Source organism: Kryptolebias marmoratus, linkage group LG21 (assembly GCF_001649575.2).
Source record: "Kryptolebias marmoratus isolate JLee-2015 linkage group LG21, ASM164957v2, whole genome shotgun sequence".
In the NCBI taxonomy this organism is placed as follows: Eukaryota; Metazoa; Chordata; class Actinopteri; order Cyprinodontiformes; family Rivulidae; genus Kryptolebias; species Kryptolebias marmoratus.
The window spans coordinates 21,212,590-21,223,095 of NC_051450.1; the positions used below are offsets into that span (position 1 = coordinate 21,212,590).

A 10,506-nucleotide genomic window follows, 5' to 3' on the forward strand; every position below is an offset into this window, starting at 1 on the left:
AGGAGAGCTGCAGACCAGGGACAATCCAGAAATGCTCATGAATGTCAGTTTAGAAGCTATCAAAGTTCTCAAATAAAGCACCTTTTGAGAATTTAGGAAGTATTTTTGGTTTAGATATTAAAAGTTATGGTTGTTTATTGATTTTAGTAAAAAAAAAAAATCACAACTTTTAGGAAAATGCCCCGCAAAATCAGGTATTTAGCCGCAACAATCACAAAAAATGCTCGTGAAATCCTGGAGGGACTGATTGTTCATTTCAACAAACCGAGGCTGCTGTCTGTGTAAACTCGCTTCATATCAAAATAATTAATCATCACTTAAAGTTACAACTGATGGATTCGAAGAAAAGAACCTTCCAACACCTCAAACAGTCATTTACTTTATTTACTTTGTGTTTTAAGTAGAAAATGAATGGTCACATGATAGAAAACAGGTCAAAATCATAAATGGAAACGATGAATATCTAAACACCTTTAAGCGACCCGCTCAGACGATCGATCTGTTTGTTCTATATCCTCTTCGCTAAGCAGTGTTTGTCGTATTTAAAGAGGTTTTTCTACTTAGGGTTTATTTCTCTGAGGCGAAAGCATCCAAAACAACAAAAAAAATGATACAGCTTTGTTATGAAAAGACGAACTAGAAGCTGAGGAGAGGATACGGTGCCTGTAAAAGGAAGTGAAACGAGAATTAATGACTTTCCTGGTAAGTTTATAGTAGATTTAATTGTGAATTTTGGGTGTTTTTTGTTCCCAGATCACTGAGGATGAGGGGATTCTCGTGTCTGGAGAGAAGGAAGGTGTCTTCGGGATGAGGCGAGAGAGCGGACAGGCAGGCGACTTCTCCGGTTACTTCAGAGGAGGAGCGAGGATATGTCAGCAGTAAGGCGTTTCCTCTGAGGGAACACAGGTAAGAACTTTAAATAAGAGTTTTAACTAGAGATACAGGAAATGCACAGGAGAACGTAAGACGTGGCATTCATCGATCCGACGATGTCGTGTGTTCTCGGGTCGTCAGGTAAATTGGCAACAGGTGTCCCAAGTTCAAACTCCTTTTCACTCTCATCCTGAAAATGGATGAAATGGAAAAAAGTCATAATTATGAGCCACTAAGATCTCATAATTTGCAGAAAGCATCTCATAATTCTGACTTAGAGATTTGTTTTTTAATCAGAGCGGCAGAAATGGGGGGATTCTGACCTTACAAGCTCTACCTGAAGGGGAATACCTGCAAAATGCTGCAAAATCGGTCGATCTTACCTCCTCCATTTCTTTTTTACAGTCTTCCATTTGTTTTTTTTCTCTCTCTCCTCACACACATCCTTCACCGGACTCAGTGATGTATGAAAGCCTTAACGCTGATGGAATATGGTCTGAATGTGCGCCCGGCAGTGTTTCGTGATTAATGGGACCCCTGCGTTCAGGCGAGTTCCACCCATATACTAACGTCGGAGGTGATTACCAGGTGGAGATTGCTTTTGTTCTCGGTCTGTAATGGGAACTACAGAGAGGCGTGATGAAAGTCTCTTCAGCGTGGGGGATCACGCCGAAGAGTCCGAGTGGTTTACCGTCCTGCGCCTGCAGGAACAGGAGTTTAAAGGTGGTGAAAGATGGAGACACAATCGCTGCTCCTTGGCGTGAAGACATTTTTCACTCCTTTAGTTCTCATAGCAACCAGAACACATTTACAGTGTCGTGCAAAAGTTTTAAGCCACCTCTAAACTCTTTATATTTTGCAGAAAACATTTGTTTTACTCAACAAAACGACGGGCTAACTCCTCCTGCCTGTCCGCTCTCTCGCCTCATCCCCCTTTATCACATCGTATTTACCTAGAATTTTACAGTTAGCAGCAGCAGCTAACTGTAGCACTTCCAATGCAGCCTGGGGTACTTCCATTCTTCTTCCAGAATAAATTAACAAGAATTTTAAAAAATCACAGGGCTTTAAAAGGTTATTGGAAACAGAAAATGATGATCCTTTCTGGCAATAAAAAATATGACGACACAAACAAGTCGTCCATTTTGGATCGGGCTGTTTTTGTTGCACAAATCCATCGGCTTTAAAATAAGACGGACAAACTGTCACCGCCTTCTCCTTTTGCTCGAAATGGAAGATAAAATATTTGGGCTATTTTTTTAGGTGCTGCCATGTTGTAGTTTTGGAGCCTGCAATGCTTAAATCCCGCCTCCAACCTCAACAGTCTGTCAATCACACTGTAGCATGACTCTTTTCTTTAAGCCTCAAATAAATAATTAAAATTAAATCTTTTGGAAAAGAAATACATATTTGAACAGACAGGAAAAAGGTTTTATTTAGTTAGAAAAATGCCCCATTCGTTTACATTAAGGGGTGGGGCTTAAAAACTACTCGTCCTCCTTGTGGCTTCAACTTCCAGCTTCCAGTCGTCTCTCTAGTAATGATATATCTCAATGCATAAACCTGAATCTGTTTGGTTGTTTTGTGTTTCATACAGAAAGCTGCTCCAGCAGCTATTTATTTTATTATTTGTCTCTTCTTCTTCTTCTCTTTCTGGATGAGCAGCTTCACTGTTTGCCTGACAAACCATAAATATTAAACTCAAACCGACACGACGGCGGCGCTCTGCAGCCTCTGCATTTCATTTACTTCTTCTGCTGTTCGGTTTAATGTAACATGTTATCACATTCATTTACTCTAATGGCCTCCATTTAAAGAACAGACAGAGAGAAAATATCGCAGGGGTTCCCATTCTTTGAATGTGGCTGATGTTACCCCCATAGTTTCACATTGTAATAAAATGTATGATATAGTTGGCAGTGTTCAAAAATATAATAAATACATAATTAGTCTGAGTATGACTGCGTGTTTTATGATTATGTGAACACATTTATCAGCCATTGCACAATATTTGCATCTCTCTATGATTCAAAATAAATTCTAACGTTTCTTGAAGAATTCGTCCAGCGGTTCTGGAGATATTCTGCTAACAGACAGATGGACACGCAGATGTAAGCATTTACATTATCACCCGTATTTCGAGGGGGAGGGAGACGGAGCAGAAATGATCCAGGGACTAAAAGGTTCAGTTTCACAAGTCAGATAAAGCGATAAAGTCAAACACAGTAAGCTTGAAATGTTGGAAAATCTGTTTTTATGTCAGCTTAGTTATTTAATTTTTTTTAACAGAGCAGTTGGTTTACGTGTGGACAGACTTCAGAAAAGAGCTCTTTTTTTGTCGGATTTGTGCTCTTTTCCGTCTGTAAGCATCCGTTCCCTAAATCGGCTTATCCTGCTTTAGGTCAGGGGAAGCCGGGCCGTCCCAGCATGCAATGGGCTCGAGGGATTTGCTGGTTGCTCAGACGTGTGCAGCAACATGGTGGCGTTGTTCTAAAACCAGGGTGTCAGAGTGGAACGTTTCTGTTTGGGTTCTTGGTTCTGTTTGTAAGCAGGACGCTCAGAGTGCTCTTAGTGCCATCGAATTGTTGCTTCCTGACGCTCAAAGTACGGCAAGCTGTTTTACCATATAATCAAATCATTCATTATTTTAGATTTCACTCCTGGTTCGTACCAATTATTCAGATTATTACTGTTAGAAATTACCCCTGTAAGTACCTCATATGTACCCCTGTAAGTACCTCATATGTACCCCTGTAAGTACCTCATATGTACCCCTGTAAGTACCTCATATGTACCCCTGTAAGTACCCAATGTGTTCCCCTGTAAGTACCTTATAAGTAAACCCATACATGCCTTGTAATTGCCCTTTATGTACCCATGTAAATACACTTTAAGTACCTGTAAGTACCAGTAAGTACCAGTAATTACCCTTTAAGTACCAGTAATTACCCTTTAAGTACCAGTAAGTACCAGTAAGTACCTGTAAGTACCAGTAAGTACCCAGTTTGTCACTGTTTTACGTTCTCCTGTGAGGCCATGTTGGTGCCCATCCAAAATGCCTTTAAATAAAAAAGAATTTGATGATATTAGTTTTTTAAATGCTGACTGTCTTTAAGACGTAATTATTATCTTTGCTTTGAAAATATGTTCATAAATTTCTGAAATGTGATGAAGAAATTCTACTGGCACACCTTCTCTTAGCTCGACTTTGACTCGTCTTCCTCCCTGAGAAATATTTCACTTTAATGCGTTTTGTTCAGCATTTATTTAATTCTGTCCCTTTGAAAATGGGACATTTCTTCAGTCTTGATTCCTTTTGTCAGTAAAACAACATCGCACCTTTGCAGAATTCTCTCTCTTGTATATTTTCCTGGCATTGCAGTTCCATCACGGTTCATTTCCATCTCGTGAAATTACTAATGCTTGATGTTTGTGGTGTTTGCGGTAGAGTGGCTTCTGGTTTCTTTTGTTGGGATGTGAGCCAGCTGTATTGTTGAAAGGACCTGATTTCCCACTGGGTTTGATTGTCAGGATTTTCCTCCGCAGTCAGAGGGAAACAGCAGGGAGGCAATGAAAGGGACTGAAAGGATTCGATAAGGCATTTGGATGCTGTGTTAGGAAGAAAAAAAAATCACAAGTTTTTTTTGATAACTCAAAAGCAACAAAGCCGCAAATATTCCTTTCTTTTTTTATGCTAATGTGAAGTTATTGTATACATATTTTCATTATTGACTGAAAAGTCACACTTGGATCTGACTATCCTGCATTTCTTATCATCTGAAATGAATGTCATGTGCATTTTTAGGGCTTTTAATGATTTATTGAACTGATTTATTGAACGGTGACTCTTAAAAACAAGAACTGGGTGCACAAGTTTGAGTTTATTGTGGATTTTCTCTAAATTATACCTACAAGCTCAAACATATCCAAACATTAGACAGAACCAAAACTTCGTGTTATTGATCATGATTGACTGCAGCTGGTAGTTTCTCTTTGGATTGGTTTGACAGAGCTGGGCTGTCATCCTCGGGTGGAAGGACATCGGTTCGGGACGCACCAGAGTCCCCGTCCAAACTGAAGCCCGTTTTGCATCAACAGGGACTGAGAGGACCAAGAAAGAAGCTCCAAAACCTTCAAGCTGTCCACACGGACGAACCAAATGTCTTCTGGAGATAGGTTCGAGGGTCAGACGAGACAAAGATTGAGCCGTTTGGACAGGAGAGATGTTCGGATGGTGACGCTTTCAGACCAGCTGTCAAGCACGGCGGTGGTAGCATCACGCTGCGGCTGAAAGTGGATGGAATCATGAAGGGGACAGAGAACCACTAGAAGGATCCGGCAATTCAGTCACAGCACAGGAGCGGAAGGTTAACGAAGCTTTATTGATTAACGGATATGTCGATGGCGGCACAGGGAGTCCTGGACGGCGAGCGGCCCAGTGGAACAACGGGAGGAAGATGACCACCAGAGGAAGCTGAGCGGAGGTTTGGCTCGGTGAACACAGCAGGTAAGCCACAGGCGAAGAGTCCGGGTCCAGTAAACAGGCAGGGGTCGTAGTCCAGGTGTCAGTCCTCCAGCAACAATCCGACAGGGGCAAGGCACGAGGACAAGGTCGATGCACGGGAGGTCAGTCGGGAATCGCTGGAAAACTACAATCTGGCACTGGAGGACGTGGACCAGGTGTGGGAGAGACAATCAGGATAGGGACACAGGTGACTAGAATGAGTAATGATTAGAGGCATGGCAACAGAAGGAGGACGGCAAAATCCAAATTTTTCAACTTCAGGTCAAAGTCAACAGCCAGACGGTCGAAACTTGGACAGGACGATGATCCGAAACACATCAGAACTGGAACATGAAGTCTTCCCAAAGCTCCGACCTCAACCTGATTGGAAAATGAGTGATTAAAAGCCGGGTCCGTGCCGCGAAACCAACCGGTTCAAACGAACGCTAACACGAGGAGTGGTCGAATATCGGCCAGAATTAAGAAGAAACTCGTTGGAAGTGGATCAGATCCCGAGGCGCTCATCCTGCTGTGCAGAGATCCGTTATATTATTTATTCAGCTTGATGTGGATGCGTGGCTCATTTGTGAACCTAAACAGCAGATGTATTCCTCTTCCAAGCAACGCAGCGGGGCCCGCAGCCCGAAGGGAAACTCAGGAAAATAAAATCTGTCCCAGTGTGCAGCCGTTACCTCTGACCTGAGCGCCATTACGGCTGTTTGTTGGCGTAGATATTCAACCAAACTGAAGCTCATCGGGGGTCACTTAATACCCATGAAAGAGGTTCAAGAAATATCTTTTTGTGTGGATTAAATAACACAGGAAATGCGTAGTTCTAATTAAAGGCATAGGATTGCATATCGACTGGCAAAGTTTTAAACTAGAATCATTTTACGTCGAGTTAAAGCTATCAGGGAGATGTTGTGAGAACTCTCCAGTTGTGTGTTTGTGTTGAGAATGACTCTTAGATTTTAGCTCAATGTCTGTAAAGTTAGTCCAGAAGTTGAGATCCGATGATTGTTTCCTGAGCACAGTCTGGTTTCTGGTGTTTTTTAATGTATATAATCCTAAAGATGGCACCAACGCACGTTTACAGATCTCAGCGTGACTAAAAATTGCAATTCTGTGCAAAATAGTCAGTTTTAAGTCGCCTCGAACCAACTAACGTCTGCTAAAGTATTAATAAACTGAGTTTACAGTAGATCGGTATATTTGTTTTAGAAGAAAAAGTAAAAGCAGCATTAATTACGTTTGTGGTTCATGCCCTAATTGCAGTGAGATTTGGTTAGATTGAGCTGAATTTAATTTATTTAGCTTCTGTTTACTTCCTCTGAAATCTGCCCCTGGATGTTGCTGCTATAAAAACAAAAGCAAATTAATTTGAACTGAAGGTCTTTATGATTTTAATTTTTTCAGAATGTTCTTGTTCAAATTTGCAGTTTCTCCATCAACATAAGGAATGAAGAAAAGAGAAACTCAGAAGGATTTTCTCCTGGTACATTTCAAACCCAACAGGACTCTCAGACAGAGGTTGGTCCACCCTGAGGACAAAACCCTCAAACCCAAACTGAGCGGAGTGGTCTCTGCAGTTCAGACCTCCATATTGGAGAGACCAAACAACTTCTCCACAGACGCATGGCTCAACACAGGAGAGCCACCTCTTCTGGACAGGACTCAGCTGTCCACCTACACCTCAAGGATAAGGGACACTCCTTTGAGGACCAAAATGTTCATATTTTGGACCGAGAAGACAGATGGTTCGAGAGGGGGGTAAAGGAAGCAATCTATGTCAAAAGGGAGACAGAGGAGGAGGTCTCAGATTCCAGCTTTCAAAAACATATAATGGAGCTTTAGGCCTGATCCCCAGTCAGTTTCACTCCAATCAACAGAGAAACAAGGACCCTAATGACCCTCTGTTGTGAGGAGAGTGAGTTAATCTTCAGGTGAATCCAGCTTACATCACATCTCAGCTTTAAAAGCTCAACTCCACACTCTCTATTTCTGAATTGAGAAAGCGAAACGTCTTCAGCTACAGAATAGAAGTTCAGTTGTTTTTTAACCTTTTTTGAATTTTTACCATGACTGAGAATCTACACCAGCATATTTACGACAATATTTCACTGCAGTCGGTTACTACGCCACTGCTATGACTGCCTGCGTCGATATCAGCGGTATAATTTGAGCTCAGATTCGCTTACGTCTGAAAAATCTGCCAAGAGGGAAACAATAATAAACTGAATTTACTGCCGTTACACGCAGACTTGGTCCCGCAGCCCCTCACACTTCATCAGATTCCTCCGGATCACTGAACTGCGTCAAATCGAATGCGCCGTCGCTCGAAATTAACCAAATTAATGATTAGATCAGTGTTGAAAGACCAGTTTATTAACGAGATCTCCTCCTAATGAGATAAGAAGGGTTCAATAAGAACGTTAAATATGACTTTTATGTGCCAAGTTTATTTAAAACTGACAGAAAGGTAGCTTTCTGGGGTTTTTTTGTTAAAAAAATGTGACCGAAAACAACCAAAAGAAGCTAAAACAAGTGTTTATTTTGGTCTGATAATTGGGCCTAGATTAGATGGAAAATAAAAGACGATGCGTTTGTGCTGGGATGACTCTCAGCTACTACCACGCCAAGTTTTAGCTCATCATCTGTAAAAACGACTAATGTGTTTGAATTTGGTCCGATCTGGCAGCCATTTTTGTAGGAGAATAAAAATACTGGCGTCGAAGCTGCTTCATTCCCCGTCACCCAAACAGGATTTTCCTTTAAAGTTTAATTTCCTGAGAAGAAGCAGCCGCCTCTCGATCTGCAAACGAGGTGGATTTACAAGGTCCCATTAAGGAGTAATTGGATGCTCTTTTTTTATTATTCTGCTGCTTATTTGGCTTCCTGATTCAAGCTGATGAACCAAGAGCTGCCTCCAGCCGGGAGCAGATCTTGAGACGGACGTTTCGATTAAAAAAAGCCACATCCAGCAGAAAACACGGCGACACTTTAAAATGATTTCCCCTCCCTTTCCTCTCGTTCGCTCCTCCTTACCTTTTCTCAGCTTCCGACCCTTAAAACGTTTCTCGGAAAAGCGTTTCCTGACATGCGTGGAACAAAAAATATCAACTCTGGAGCGTTGGCCTGCGTTGTGGACAAATAAACTCGAGGGGAAAACAGGACCCCGACGTACGCGGCAGCGGTCGGTTTGGAGTCTTGTTTGCCAGCTCCGGCTCTTGGAAAACAGGAAGCTGCTGGCTGTGTTCCCACGGAGGATTAAGGAGCGTGAGGAGATCATCTGGTGCCAAAAGTTCCCAACACGGCAGGTTCTCTGACACCCAGAGGGAAAGAAAACATCGGAATATATGTAAATATTTTGATATACTGTCCATTAAAGCCTGTAGATGGTGGATAAGAAAACATTCGACAGGCGTCAAACAGATTTATGTTTTTCATCCGTAAGTTCAGCTAACTTCAGGAGTATCCTCATATTTCTACAATGATAAGTTTACCGCCCAGCTGTCAGGGTGATGGGAGGACGGAGCGAGTCTTCGATCGGTCGTGGTGAAGAAAGAGTCGAAAGAGTCGAGTCGAAAGGCAGAACTCTGGATTTCCTGCTCCGTCTACGTTCCAACCCTCACCTGTGGTCCTGAGGTTTGGATCAGGACTGAAAGGAGGAGGAGATCCTGGATCCAAGCGGCTGAGATGAGCCGCTGCTCCTCCTCGTCGAAAGGAGTCAGCTGAGGTGGCTCATCTGATCAGGACGCCTCGTGCAGACCCAGAACTCTCTGTTGGGATTCTGGATCCTCTCTGGTCTGGGAACACCTTCAGACCACGGATAATTGTTGGAAAATGGATGAAAAAATTAAAAGATATTTATTGTCCATAAGCTCCTTTAAGATCTTGATTAAAACAAAGTTTTGTCATCAGGAGGTAGAAATAACACAATAACATGTTGGTTTTTATTTTGTTCTGTTTTTTCTCGTCTTTAACATCTGGATAGTTGCTTGTATTTTTATTTTTATTCTAGTTCTTTCCTCTGAATCAGTCCTTCTCCTGATTACTCTGTATTTTTACTTCTCTGACACTGAAGTCATTTTGTTTTCTGCCTCAGTCGTCCTGCACCAGAAATAAAAAACAGAGAGGAGAATCGGTGCGAGCGAACAGCCAGAGACGGGTGTGGAGGTGGTGATTACTAAGTGAAAACAGCTGGGCTGATAGCGGAGGGAAACCCCGGGAAGTGACGCGACACAAAGAGCTGAAAACAAAAGATAACAAACCTTAGAACAACAGAGCAGGTCTTGCTGAACGATACGCCATCTTTATTAGAAATCTGTAAACTACGAGCTCAAACAGCTGCTTGTTTTATGTCTGATGCAGAAATATTTATGCTAATTTAATTTTCTCCCCACGGGAAGAATGAAAGAAATGCAAATCTCAGCTCTGCATGTGGAAAAAAAACAAACAAACCAAATGACAGTAATTCACTGCGCACAGATTTTACTGAGCTCAAAATAAAGTTTTCCTGAGAAGCGAAGCGTCGTCGCCGGACCTTCAGCGAAGCTGAATAAGAGATATTTTTGAAAACCACACAGGCAGCATTATTGGCTCTCATGAAAGTCATCAATCTGAGCTCCGGAAATGTGCCGTTTGTTCATTTCCAGAAGAATAACGAGCGCCTGGCGGGAACGCAGAAGCCTGGGAGTTATAAATGCAAATTCTCGCATTTATGCAGGAGCTCATATCGCTGCACGCTGACAATCTGACGAGCCGAGGCCGGGGGTGAACCGCGTCGTTCGGGGATCCGAGAGGCGAGTTGTTCGGCCTTTAAATGCTGCCGTGAAGCCGACCTCCAGGATTTCGCAGGCATTTTTTGTGATTGTTGCAGCTAAAACGCCTGATTTCGCGGGGCATTTTCCTTAAAGTTGCAATTTTTTTTACTAAAATCAATAAACAACCATAACTTTTCATATATAAACCAAAAATAATTCCTAGTTTTGTAAGATAATTCCCAACAAACATTGACATTCTCAAAAGGTGCTTTATTTGAGAACTTTGATAGCTTCTAAACTGACATTCATGAGCATTTCTGGATCGTCCCTGGTCTGCAGCTCTCCTCACATGTTTTGCAGACACAA

General features: G+C 42.2%; 1 protein-coding gene across 1 annotated transcript in view; it reads left to right on the forward strand.

Annotated features, from left to right (window-relative positions):
* The first annotated feature begins 588 nt into the window (after window positions 1-588).
* Window positions 589-10,506, forward strand: part of lg21h11orf65 (linkage group 21 C11orf65 homolog) — a 27,931-nt gene continuing 18,013 nt past the window's right edge. Inside the window, exon 1 of the mRNA XM_017432318.3 lies at window positions 589-906. The gene's annotated coding sequence lies outside the window, so the exon portion shown is untranslated. The remainder of the gene's footprint in view (window positions 907-10,506) is intronic.